The sequence below is a fragment of the Phoca vitulina genome, unplaced genomic scaffold (genome assembly GCF_004348235.1).
Source record: "Phoca vitulina isolate PV1807 unplaced genomic scaffold, GSC_HSeal_1.0 scaffold32, whole genome shotgun sequence".
NCBI classification, from domain to species: domain Eukaryota; kingdom Metazoa; phylum Chordata; class Mammalia; order Carnivora; family Phocidae; genus Phoca; species Phoca vitulina.
The window spans coordinates 983,032-994,590 of NW_022589735.1; the positions used below are offsets into that span (position 1 = coordinate 983,032).

General features: G+C 56.3%; 1 protein-coding gene across 3 annotated transcripts in view; it reads left to right on the forward strand.

The window, feature by feature from the left end:
* NRG2 (neuregulin 2) overlaps window positions 1-11,559 on the forward strand; it is a 179,279-nt gene that overhangs the window by 115,087 nt on the left and 52,633 nt on the right. The gene's annotated exons all lie outside the window — the stretch shown is intronic.

Genomic DNA, 11,559 nt, shown 5'->3' on the forward strand with positions numbered 1-11,559 from the left:
GGAGAGTACTTCAGTTTCCCTTGGTTCACAGGTAAACGACACTGAGGCCAAGGGGAGACTATTACTTCCCAGGAACCACCAGCAAAATCTGGCTGAGCTGAAAAGAGAACTCAGGTTTCCTGGCCCTATCTTGACAGCATACCTACTTGGAATTTGTACATCCTGCTCTCGGGTGAATTACGCTAGTCACAGCTCTGGGGTGCTCCAAGAGCCAATGACCTGGGCGTTCTGGTGGTTCTTGCCTTGTAGTTAGTGCTGGAACTTTCGTAAGCTGTGAGCAGGGGCTCTAAGGAAAAACAGAGGGCTGATTTGGGGTAGTAAGAAGAAAAAGGACAGAGCCAGAGTTGGGTTTTTGGGCTCCTTGAGGCCAGCCATAGCCACCTGGAATTTAGCATCTGTGAAGCTGGCCATTGGGAATTCCCAAGAGATCTACATAGGAACCAGTATCCAGGCCAGGCCAGGCCAGGCAAGCTGGGCTGTGGTCCCAGGACCAGCCAAGCCTAGGGTGTCAGGGCTGAGCTGGGTAGGGCTAGGCTGGGCAGGGCTGAGAGAGAAGAGAATTTTTTGCCTCCGGGCTCATAAATGCCTATATTGGGCAAGGCCTCTTGTTTCCTTGGGCGGTGACCAGGAGTCTCTCCAAATTTGCCAGCCTGGCATGAATGTTCTCCCTCTGCCCAGAAAGGGACTGCAGCCTTCTGGAGGAGCCCCCTCAGTCCTCAAGGTGATGGGTGTGGGCGTTGGTGCCCCCAGCCTTACCTCCTAGAGTGGATGGAGAGATGGAAGCAAACTGCGAGCAAGAGGGCTGGCTCTACATTACCCCTGCTGTGCTGGCACAGGACCCCCAGGGATAGGACAGCTGCTTCTGGGAAATACGGCTCCCAGGGGGTGCTGATCCACGGAGTCACTGCGTCCCCCAGGGGGTACAGACAAGCAGCTAAGCCCTTGCACACGGTCCCCACAGCCCCCAGGCCAGCACACAGTCATTATGTCGTTACATAAATAAATTACGTACTTAGGACTTGGTGTGTAAGTGCCATTATTATTATTGCTGTGTAATTATGAGGTTAACTTGAAGAGGGAGGCAGGCAGGAGGGCTGAATCACCCCCGACCCTGGGAAAGCTGCACAGGCTCCCACCTCTCACCCCAGGGGGAATGTGGCTCTGGGTCACAGAAGATGAAGTGCTGTCGTGTCCCAGGTATTTCAGTGCAGATGGGGTGACTTACCCCAAGGCCTTATCCTGGAAGAAGCTGGCAGCGGGAACCCGGGATGGCTTACTCACCTGCCGCCGGGCCCCATACCCGGCCTTGGGCTTTCTCCCAGCACAGTCCATCCCCACAGCCTAACAGAGGGGCTCACAGACAACTCAGGGCTTCTGCCAGGCCCAGAGGCCAGACAGGAAAGGGCTGAGGGAGAGCATGGGGCTGGGAGAAGGGTCAGTGAACCCAGAATCTCTCTTCTCCATCTGTGGGCCTGGGGACCACTCCCTCACCTACTCCCAGCCGTCTCCCCTCTTCCTGGCAAGCTTGGAACCCTCAGGTACCTCAGATGGGGGAGTTCTGGAGATCATCTAGTCCAACCTCGAATTTTCCAGATGAGGAGGCAGGCCAGAGAGGGAAAGAGACTTGCCCAAGAGCACCCAGCAGGTCCCTGGGGACACTGGCTGTAATACCTGGCCTGCCTCCCTCCTGCCTCTCTTCAGCTTTCCTCCTTTGTCTTCTCCATCAATCGCACTTCCACCTCCTACCCCTCCCTCATCATTGGGCTGCTCTATTTTCTCACTTCCTCTCCCTCTCCTGCTTCCAGCCCTGCCCAGGCCTGCCTGTCGCCTCACCTCTCCCCTCCTTTGCTCTCCCATTGCTGCCTGGGCTTTCTTCTCCCGGCCCCTGGAGCCAGGGGAGGCTCCCCACCCTCTCTTTGGCCAATGCTTTCTTCTCTTTCCTGGTCCCTCCCAGGGCTCATCCTGGGTTGGGCTAGCCCCTTCCTTCTACCTCCTTCTCTCTCCTAAGAGGGTCCAAAATGAAGGAAAGACACTAAACTCTCAAGCAGGGAGTGTGAAGTCCCTTCTGGGCTTGGGGTTGGGGTTGGGTGGGCTGAAGCATGAGGAGCCTCCTAAGTGGTGAGAATGAAGACAGAGGTACCCACCCACAGCAGCTCCGCCCCCCACTCCCCTCAGCCTGGGCCCAGCTCAGGCTCCGGACCAGCTCATCTGTGTCCCCTGGGAGCAAAAGGAAAGGGGATGGGGTCAAAAGGGCATGGCAGGAAGGTACGGCTCGTCACCTTAGCACTATTGGCATGGCCTCTGAGCTTAGTTTGCTGCCCAAGGGCCAGCCTTGGCATTTCTGGAAGACCAGAAATGACTTCCTTATCCACTTAGTGAGATTGCTATGGGAAAGTCCTATGGAGCACCCCCCACCCCTTTTCTTTTTTGGATGGAGAAATCAAGTCTTGTTCAGAATGTCACAGTCTAGGGAGGTCTGTTTTGGAGCCTGAGTGGGTTGACTGATTTCAAGCTCTCTGTTGGACCAAGGCTCAGTGAAGTTCATGCACCAAGGTGTGAGCATAAGTGTATGTGCTGAGCAGGTAGGCCCAATTCTGAGGGGAATATCCAAGGTGTACAGGTCTATGTTTTGGCTCCAGAAGCATTCACACCCAGCAATCAAGGGCTTTTCTCCAAGGATCTCAAGCCCCTTACTCCTTCAATCACCTAGATTCTTGCAGCCTTCCCGGGCTGATGGACGGAGGGATCTAGGAGCACTTCTCATTGTGCAGTTTGAGTCCCTGGTATAGAAAGTGATCTGTTCAGGTTAACCTAATTTCAGGGGCAAAACTGGGGCCAAGCCCGGATGTCCTAGCATCTAACCCAGCCCTTCTTGTCCAGACCTTGCAGCCCCCTTCTTTTTGGTTGCTCTGTTCTCTGCAGGCTGTGTGAGGGAGAGGGAGGCATGAGTGAACTTGTGGGAAGGAGAAGGAATCCATCAGGGATTGCTGAAGCAAGGGTCAGGGCGCAGCTTCTGCAAGAGGCGCTCTCCAGGCCTGGTGAGCAGGGCCTGGCCCTCGCTTGCTCCCTGGGGCATAATCCCCCAGGGAGCAGGGATTTCTCTGGCCCTGCAGGGAGTGGCATATTGATCTATTTCCTCTTCTGGCAGCCTCGAGGGGTGGGGAGTGACAGAGAGGAGACTCAGGAGCCTCATGACTTCGAGACACTGAGGTGGCATGGCTGGGGGTGAGGGCAGCCTCATCTTCAAGGGTTTTTAACCCCCGGGCAAACATACTGTGGCTCTGGGATAGCTCAGGGATGACTTATCCTGGGGCAGGAGCTGGTCTTTAAAGGACTGCTTCGAGGTCTCCCTAGCCTGAGGTCACCGACTTACTTCTGGAGGATTCCCACTGAGCAGTGGGTCCAAAGGGAGGGGGCAAAGCCCAGCTTGGTTCCAAGACCCCTTTTCAGGAAAACTTACAGGTAGTCCTCTTGGAGCCCCAAAGTCTCAGGTGGGGGTAAGCGTAGTGTGGTTTTCTTGGGGTTTTTTTTTTTTCCCTCTTTTCACTCAAAGGCATTTTTGCACATGACTCAAACAAGTCTAAACTTTCCTAAACTTCAAAGTTTGCCCATGGCACAGCCTCAAAGTGGAGGGGAAAACATTAGAAAGGAAAAAAGAAGTTTGTAAGCCAGTTAAACATTGTGTTTTTGCTCCTTAAAGGCATTGAATTAACTTGTTATGTTACTATTAGTGTGTCATTGTGAAACCAGGGTCGGGGGGAAGCTTCTTCTCTGGGCCATGTGGTCTCTAGGCCCATCCAGGGCTCAGCTCCCGCCCCTGGAAGATTGTGCGGGGCATTGCACAACCTGTGGGAGGAGGAAGGGGTTCTCCCGGGGTCATTTTCAGGCTTGTGGCAGGAGCCCTGGTCCAGGCTGGGGGCGCTCCAAGTGCCTGCCATCCTTCTTCAGCCGAGCAGCCTCTGCCGCAGGGGCAGGCCTGCCTCACGGTACCATGTGGCCCTCTCCACCTGCCTGGGACCTTGGCACTGAGCCTTCACAGGGCTGTGGGGACTGTGCAGGTCCTGAGGCCAGTGGCCGGCCTTGAAGAGGCCCTTTCTCTACCCTCTGCCCCTCTCCACATCTTGTTGAGCGAAACCATGGACCTGTGCTTAGGGGTACGGGCTCTGGATGCCTAAGTGCATAGGCTCCTAATTCTGCTCTGCCACTTACTAGTTGTTCAACCTGGACAAATAAAAATTACTTCAGTGATCTGTGCGTGTTTCATCATCTGCAAAACGGGGTTACCAGTGGACTTCCATCACGGTGCTGTTGCTAAGAAGTGTACACTAAGCACGTAACGTTAGCTGCTCTCACTGCTAGTGTTTTCACTCCCTTAGCGCCCGCTCCGGGCCCTCCTGACCGGACTGACCCTCGCGATGCTCGTGGCCTGGCAGGTAGTAGGCTCTCCAGAAAGATTTTATGGTTGATCTGCTTAACTGGCGCCCTTTGCCTCCACTCTCTTCCCCTTTCCATCCGTCCTGCACACTCCAGTCAGATTAATTTTTCTCATGCACACGTCCCTCCCTTGCTCAAGAAATCATCAGTGAATTCCCATGATTTCCTAAGAGTCCAAAAGCACCAGCCTGGCAGGCAGAGCGTGTCTCTGGCTTGCACGCAAGCAGCACAGTGTAACGATGAAGGGCGCGGGCCCCCGTGAGGCGGCTGCAGTGGGACGGGTCCTTGCTCGGCACCCTCCCGGTCACATGACTCTGAATGAATAATCTCTTCAGCCCTAGTCTTGGTCTCCTCTTCGTGCAACTGGGAGATGAACCTGCCTCACAGGAGTGTTGTGGGGGTTTACAGGAGAGAAGACGTATAGCATGCTTAGCACTCTGCTCTGGGCTCTGGTGGACACTAAGCGTCCAGAACGTGTTTGCTGTGTTCATTATTAGTGGCTCCCATAGTTTCCTAACATAAACCTGCTCTGCACATGGTCTCCTGAGCCAGCATCGCCCAGGGAATGCATCCCCAGAGTCTTTGCCACCTGTCACCTGCTGGCAATCCCTCGCCTGCCCCCATCACAATCCTCCCCCTGCTTCAAGACCTTCTTCAAGCCCCACCCCCTCCCCTCGGCACTGCATCTGGGTACCCCAGCCCATGGACAGTGCTTGTGCCCCCTTTGAACTACCATGGCTTTTCTTTTCTTTTTTTTTAAGATTTATTTATTTTAGAGAGAGAGAGAGAGACAGAACAAGGGCAGGAGGGGCAGAGGGAGAGGGAGAGGGAGAATCTCAACCAGACTTCATGCTGAGCATGGAGCCGTCACAGGTCTGGATCTCACAACCCTGAGATCACGACCCGAGCCAAAACCAAGAAACGGATGCTTAACCGACTGTGCCACCCGGGCGCCCCAAATTACCATGGCTTTTCTGACTCTTAGAACACACTGACACAAAGCCATGAGCTGTCTTGGACTGCCGGCAGAGTTCTACCCAGGAGAAGTGATCTCCAGCTGGCCTGCGCCTTCCACGTGGGGCCACTTTGTCTTGCTGCCACCCTTGGCCATTCTTCACTAGCAGGATGTGTCACTCATCTGTCCTGCAGGGAGGTATTGACCACCTACCATGTGCCGGGCAATGGGCTCCCAGCCCTAAAGGGGCCTGACTCCAGCGGGAGAGACAGAGGTCATGAAAACCAACACAAAGTGATGCGTTCTTATAAAGATATATGAACATTACTAAGGAAGCAGAGGAACTGATCATAGACCTCTCCCACCCTGCTCAAAATCTTGTGGTAGCAGACCATTCCTCTTAGGATAAAGCCCATTGTATGCCCAGGGTTCTGGTTTGTTTTTTTTAATGAGCCTACAATGTCCCGTTTGATCTGACCACTGCTTGCCTGCTCTCCATGTTCCTTTCGCTCTGTGTGTGCTACACCCCCCCCCACACACACACACACTCTCCTCAGCACACTAGCCATCTTTTTGTTTTACAAAGGCAAGAGTGCTCCTTCCTGCCCCACAGCCCTGGATGTGGTGTTGCTTCTGCCAGGAAGGCTCTTCCCCTGAGTCCAGCCAACTCCTCGTCATTCTTCGATTTCCAATTTAAATGCTTCCTAAGGAAAGCCTTCCCTCACTGCACCGTTTCCTCTGTAGACCCATATGTCAAGATAAAGAAATGTTTGTTGAATGAATATGCCCTTAATATTTAACACAAAGTTTAATTAATTTGCTGTTTGTGTAATTGTTTGTCTTTCCCCACCAAGACTGTAACCTGCGTGTAAGTAGGCCCGTGTCTGTCTTGCTCACCGCCAATCCCCAGCACTGTGCCTGAAACATAGTAAGCCTTACTACATATTTGCTAAATAAATGAATAGAGAGGTTGGCCAGGCCAAGAAGGGGGAAGGCCATTCTGGGCAGAGAGATTAGTATGTGCAAAGATAAGGGAGGAGACAGTGTAGTGTGTGTGGCTTGTAGGTAAATGTGGCTGAGGCATAGGATTCGGGGCTAGAGGACTGTGAGCTGGGGCCCAGTGCAGTAGGGCTCCGAATACTAGTGAGGAGCTTAGGTTGAATCTGCAGGTAATAGTGAGTGATCTGGCTTGTGTTTTAGAAAGTTCTGTCTGATGGCCTTGAGCAGGTCAGAACTGAAAGGGCAAGACTTCAAGCAAGGAGATCAAAGTGTGTCGGACAGGAGGAGGCAGTGAACTGAGGCAGTGGTGGTTGGCTGGGGAGGGGTGGGTGGAGGGCCATTTTAGAATGGCCGAATAAACAGGAGATTGGAGCAGGAGTGAGACCTGGGTTTGGACACTGCCCACCTCACGGGGAGCCGTGCTACGTGAATCAAGGTGAGTGCTCACCTTGGGATGTGGGAGGGGAGATAGCTCTTTTGCTTGGTCTCTCCAGAACTGGCCCCTGTGGGACAGGCTTGAGGGCCCAAGAGCATCAGAGATCAACCCTCTGCAGGGGCATTGCCTCCACCTTCTCCCTTTCTGCGTCCACTCGCTCATCCTCAGCTTGGCCTCAAGGGCTGGCCAGCCCCCCCCCCCCCCCCCTCCCGCCCGCAGCCCTGGAGCCCCCCCAGTCCCTGGCCTTGACCCTGAGCCCTAGCTTGCCCCAGTCTCTCCTAAGGAGGACACTGCCGAGAAGCCTTGGGACCCTGTCCTGATGAAGCAGAGGAGTGGCTGAGATGATCTTTGACTCGGATTCCAGTTGGGATGGCTGTAAGGGGACACCTCAGGCAGAGAGAGGCAGGCAAACCGCAGGCTCAGGCTTTCTGGGAGCCAGAAGAGGGAGAGCCTTTGCTGTGTAACCCTTTCAGCACCACACCCAGGCTGGAGCCAGGACACGGTCCTTTCTGGCAGTTCTTGCCCAGTGGCTTGTGAGAGGTGGAGGGTGAGCGGTGGAGGGGTGCAGTGTCTGAACTCACCTCCACAGGCCTTGAAGAGAGGAGCCAGCTGGTGCCGGCCGCTAGGGCTCTCAGAGTGTGTGTGTGTGTGTTGGGGGGGGCCTATGAGCCACCTGGGGCACCCAGGTTGCTTCAGGCTGCAGCCTGCCTTGGCTAGGAGGGGCTCCCGGGCTGCAGACTCCCACATCCCCGCATAAAAAGTATTCCCCCAGACGGTGATATCCCATGGGGTTGAGGTCGGACCTTCAGGGCTGAGGAGGCCCGGGCAAACTGCCTGTAAGACTCCCGGGGCCCACAAGGAGGTGGAGAAAGACTACAAGGATCAAGAGCGGGTCCTACCTTACTGGGGTGGCCAGTGGGCTTCATTTTGGTGCCTTCCTGGCCCCTCCTCTGGCTGTCTTCCCAGCCCCATGCTGTCCTTAGCCTGGCCCTCGCTGGGGGATCTCTACTCCCCCCCCCCCCCCAGTCGTGGCTCGCCTCCGGCCCCCGCCCCCCAGCCCAGCTGAGCGCCCTCTCCGGTGATGAGATCTGTGGCGCTCTGTTTGGGCTCCGATCGTGCCTCGCTCGGTGGGCCGAGGAGGGGGTCCAGGGCCCAGACCCGGCTGCCCGCAGCCCCCCGCAGCCCGCACGGGTGGGGAGGGGGGGCGAGGGCGGCGGGCGCGGGAGGGGAAGAGTTAAGGCTGGCTGCTCCCCTCCCCCGGAGGGTGTGACCGCCCTATAAGAAAGGCTCCGCGCTCGGGCACTGGGGCTGCAGGCAGCGGGGGCGCAGCGCGCCAGCCGAGAGCCGAGGCCGTCCCTGCCTCCCGCGCCTCGCGTGCGTCCCACCGCCTGCGACCCCCGGGCAGAATGTCGGAGTCCAGGAGGAGGGGCCGAGGCCGCGGCAAGAAGCACCGAGAGGGGAGGAAGCGGGAGCGGGAGCCCGAACCCGGGGAGAAAGGTAGGGCACCTCGGCGCGCCCAGAAAGCCCGTTTCGCTGCGAGAAACCTGCCACCCGCTCACCCGCTCACCCGCCCCCAGCTCCGCGCTGGCGAGTCTGGAGCTGTGCGAGCCGCCGCCCGGGTGACAGGCACCGGAGGAGCCGAGTGCTTGCGGGCGAGCGGGGCTCCGTGGCCGGGTGGGCGTGGGACTGCGCGCCCGGAGTCCGCGGGTGGCTGTGCGCGCCTGTCCCCGGGCCGCCGCGTCCCGACAGCGAAGGGGGCGGCCGAGAGGCGCTGCCCCCCCCCACCCCCGGGGACCGGCCTGCAGACGCGGAGCCCTGCGTGAGTGGCAGGATGGAGCTGGGGGGCACGGACAGAAAGCGGACCAGTAGCCGCGGGGCCTGGCCTGGCCCGGAGCGCTGAGGGAGCTGTCACTGCGGCTCCTGCCTCCGAGTGTGCTCTGGGCGCGCTCCCGCCCTCGTGCCACACCTCCATGAGTTCTGCTCAGCCATTGGAGCAAGGGCAGCAGCGTCGGCTAGCTCTGCAGGCTGGGGGGGGGGGGGGGGGGATGCCCTGTCAGCTGGCGAGCTCCAGGGAGTAGGGAGCCACCGCTTTGTGACCGGTATTGCCCCGGCACCAGGCATTTGTCTCCCTCTGGTCTTCAGGAGTACTCTCTTGGGCCCTTGGGGTCTGTCCCAGGGAAGGAGGGGGAAGGTGCCCTGCGCGAGCAGAGCCCTACGCTGACACCCACTTTGGTGCCCTCCCTGAGCAGCTGCAGGGTAAAGGAGGAAAAATCCCACTGAGGGCACTGGTCTGGGGCTTCTCAGGGTGGGTCTAGGGTGTGCAGGTCCTCCCTTGTACAACGAGGCTTGCGTTATCGGGGCACAATCGGAAAACCCTGGATTCTCACTTTTCTTCAGGCGAGCGTGTTATTAATGACTACAGTGTACTGGTCAGAAGACTTGGCATGCTTCACTCCACTTTCTCGTCATAATAACTCTGGGGGCAGGTGGTCTTCACCCCATTTTACAGAGGGAGCAACTGAGGCTTCCTGAGGTTAGAGGCCCAAAGTTAAGTTCCAGAGATAGGTCTGGAAGCTTCAAATCCAGCATTCTCTGGACAGTGATGTCCATTTTGCTGGATCTCTGTCCCCTCACTAGAGTTCCTGCCAGAGCTGCAACATAAAAATGGTTTCAAAAGAGCACTGGATTGGGAGTTGGGAGGCTTCAATGGTGGTTGAGGATATGGCCAAATCCCTTTCCTTTTCTGAATTTCTATATAATGAGGGAGGAAGGGTGGCAAGGTAGTTTCTGAGGTCTCTGTTGGGGAGAGCCCAGGAGTCAAATGTTGCCTTCAACCTAGTAGAAAGTAGGAGCCAGGGAAATTTAAAGGCCAGGGCTATATTGTCTTCTTTATAAAGAACGTCCCTTGGGGCACCCTGGGTGTCTCAGTTAAGGCTCCTACTCTTGATTTTGGCTCAGGTCATGGTCGCGGGGTCGTGGGATCAAGCCCCGCATCACGCTCCGTGTTCAGTGGGGAGTCTGCTTGGGATTCTCTCTCCCTCTACTCCAACTGCACCCCACGCTCACGCTTTCTCTCTCTCTCAAATGAACAAATAAACCTTAAAAGGAAGGAAGGAAGGAAGGAAGGAAGGAAGGAAGGAAGGAAGGAAGGAAGGAAGGAAGGAAAAGAATGCCTCTTTGCCCATCTCTGCTAGGCAACTGTGTCTAGGAGTCCACCCTAAGGAAACGGACACTGTTGGTCTGCCCTGAGTAGTGTGTGGGTCAGCTTAAGCTGGGCATGTGTAATGTGGGATTAGCTCCCAATCTGAGACCTGAAGAAATTCAGGGTGCCTATCTTCAGGGTCAAAATTTATGGATTTGGCTCAGTGAGCCACCTGTTTTCTCCCCCTCCCCTCCCCAACCCCGAACACATCTTATCATGGGCACCTTGGAAGGCTGACTAGTTAAGGGTACCTTCCCGATGTCAAGGAAGCCACTTGGTAGGCTTCAATGGGTGAGAATCAGTGCCAGGGAAATGAGAATGCCTACTGCCAAGGGTAGAGTATGCATTCGGACACAGGTGGGAGTGCACTATGAGTAGGAGATTCCACAGACCTCTCAATGATCTCTTCCAGAATCTTCTGCCCCTGTGAGAAAGTCCTTCTTGATATCTAACTATAATCTTTCCTGCTTTTTTCTTCTCTGCTTCATCTTATTCCCTGCTTCCCAGTGGGAAGCCAGCTCTTCAGAATGCCTTCCTTCAGGGAGCTAGCTGGTGAGCAGATACCAAACAGACCCAAGGCCTGGGCTAGAGGAACTCTGGAGACCTGGGACACTCTGGAATGGGGAAGTCAGGGGGAGGGTCATGCTCCAAAACCAGATATCAAGAGAAAGTACCATGTCGGTGAGAAGCAACCGTCTTAAGTCCATGATGTGACTAGGGGGTCTATTTCAAACCCAGTAGAATCAGTGCTTAAGTCAACAGTGGCCTATAGAGGTGGAGGCCTCCCCACAGTTCCCCTCCAGGCCCACCTGAGGCGGCAGGGCCCTCTTATTGCATGCTCAGAGCACCCCAATGGCAGAGAACATGGGCGCTGGGCAGCTGGAAGGGGGGTCTTAGCCAGGGTGGGGCCACATTTGGTTGAAAGACTAGGAGGTGCAGACATGGAGAGTGTGAGCACGTTATCCACAAAAATCTTCACCTTAGATGGCAGGGCAGGGTTGGCGGTGGGACCTGGAAAGTGGGAGGAAGAAAGGAAGAAAGAGAAGAGGATGTTAATTAATTGGCTCCCCACCCACCCAGCACACATCGAGCAGCGTCCATCTCCTCCTTGGCAAACAGCAAGAGGAGTCCCCCAGACACACACACACCCAGGCCAGCATGGGGAAATAGGCTTTTCTCCTGTCTCAGCGCAGGAGTGCCAGGTGGGGCTGAGCTGCAGGGGTGACTCAGTGAGTTAGTGGGGCTGAAACTGGTATCCCTACCTGGGGCCAGTTCCCCCCATTTCCCTTTATCCCCGGGGTTTGGGGAGGGGGCTGGCTGGCATGGCCTTGCCGGCCTTGGCAGAAGTATTGGGGGATGGGGCGCCTGGGTGGCTCGGTCGTTGAGCGTCTGCCTTCGGCTCAGGTCATGTGGTCCCAGGGTCCTGGGATCGAGCCCCGCATCGGGCTCCCTGCTCGGCGGGAAGCCTGCTTCTCCCTCTGACCTTCCCCCTGCTTGTGTTCCCTCTCTCGCTATGTGTCTCTCTGTCAAATA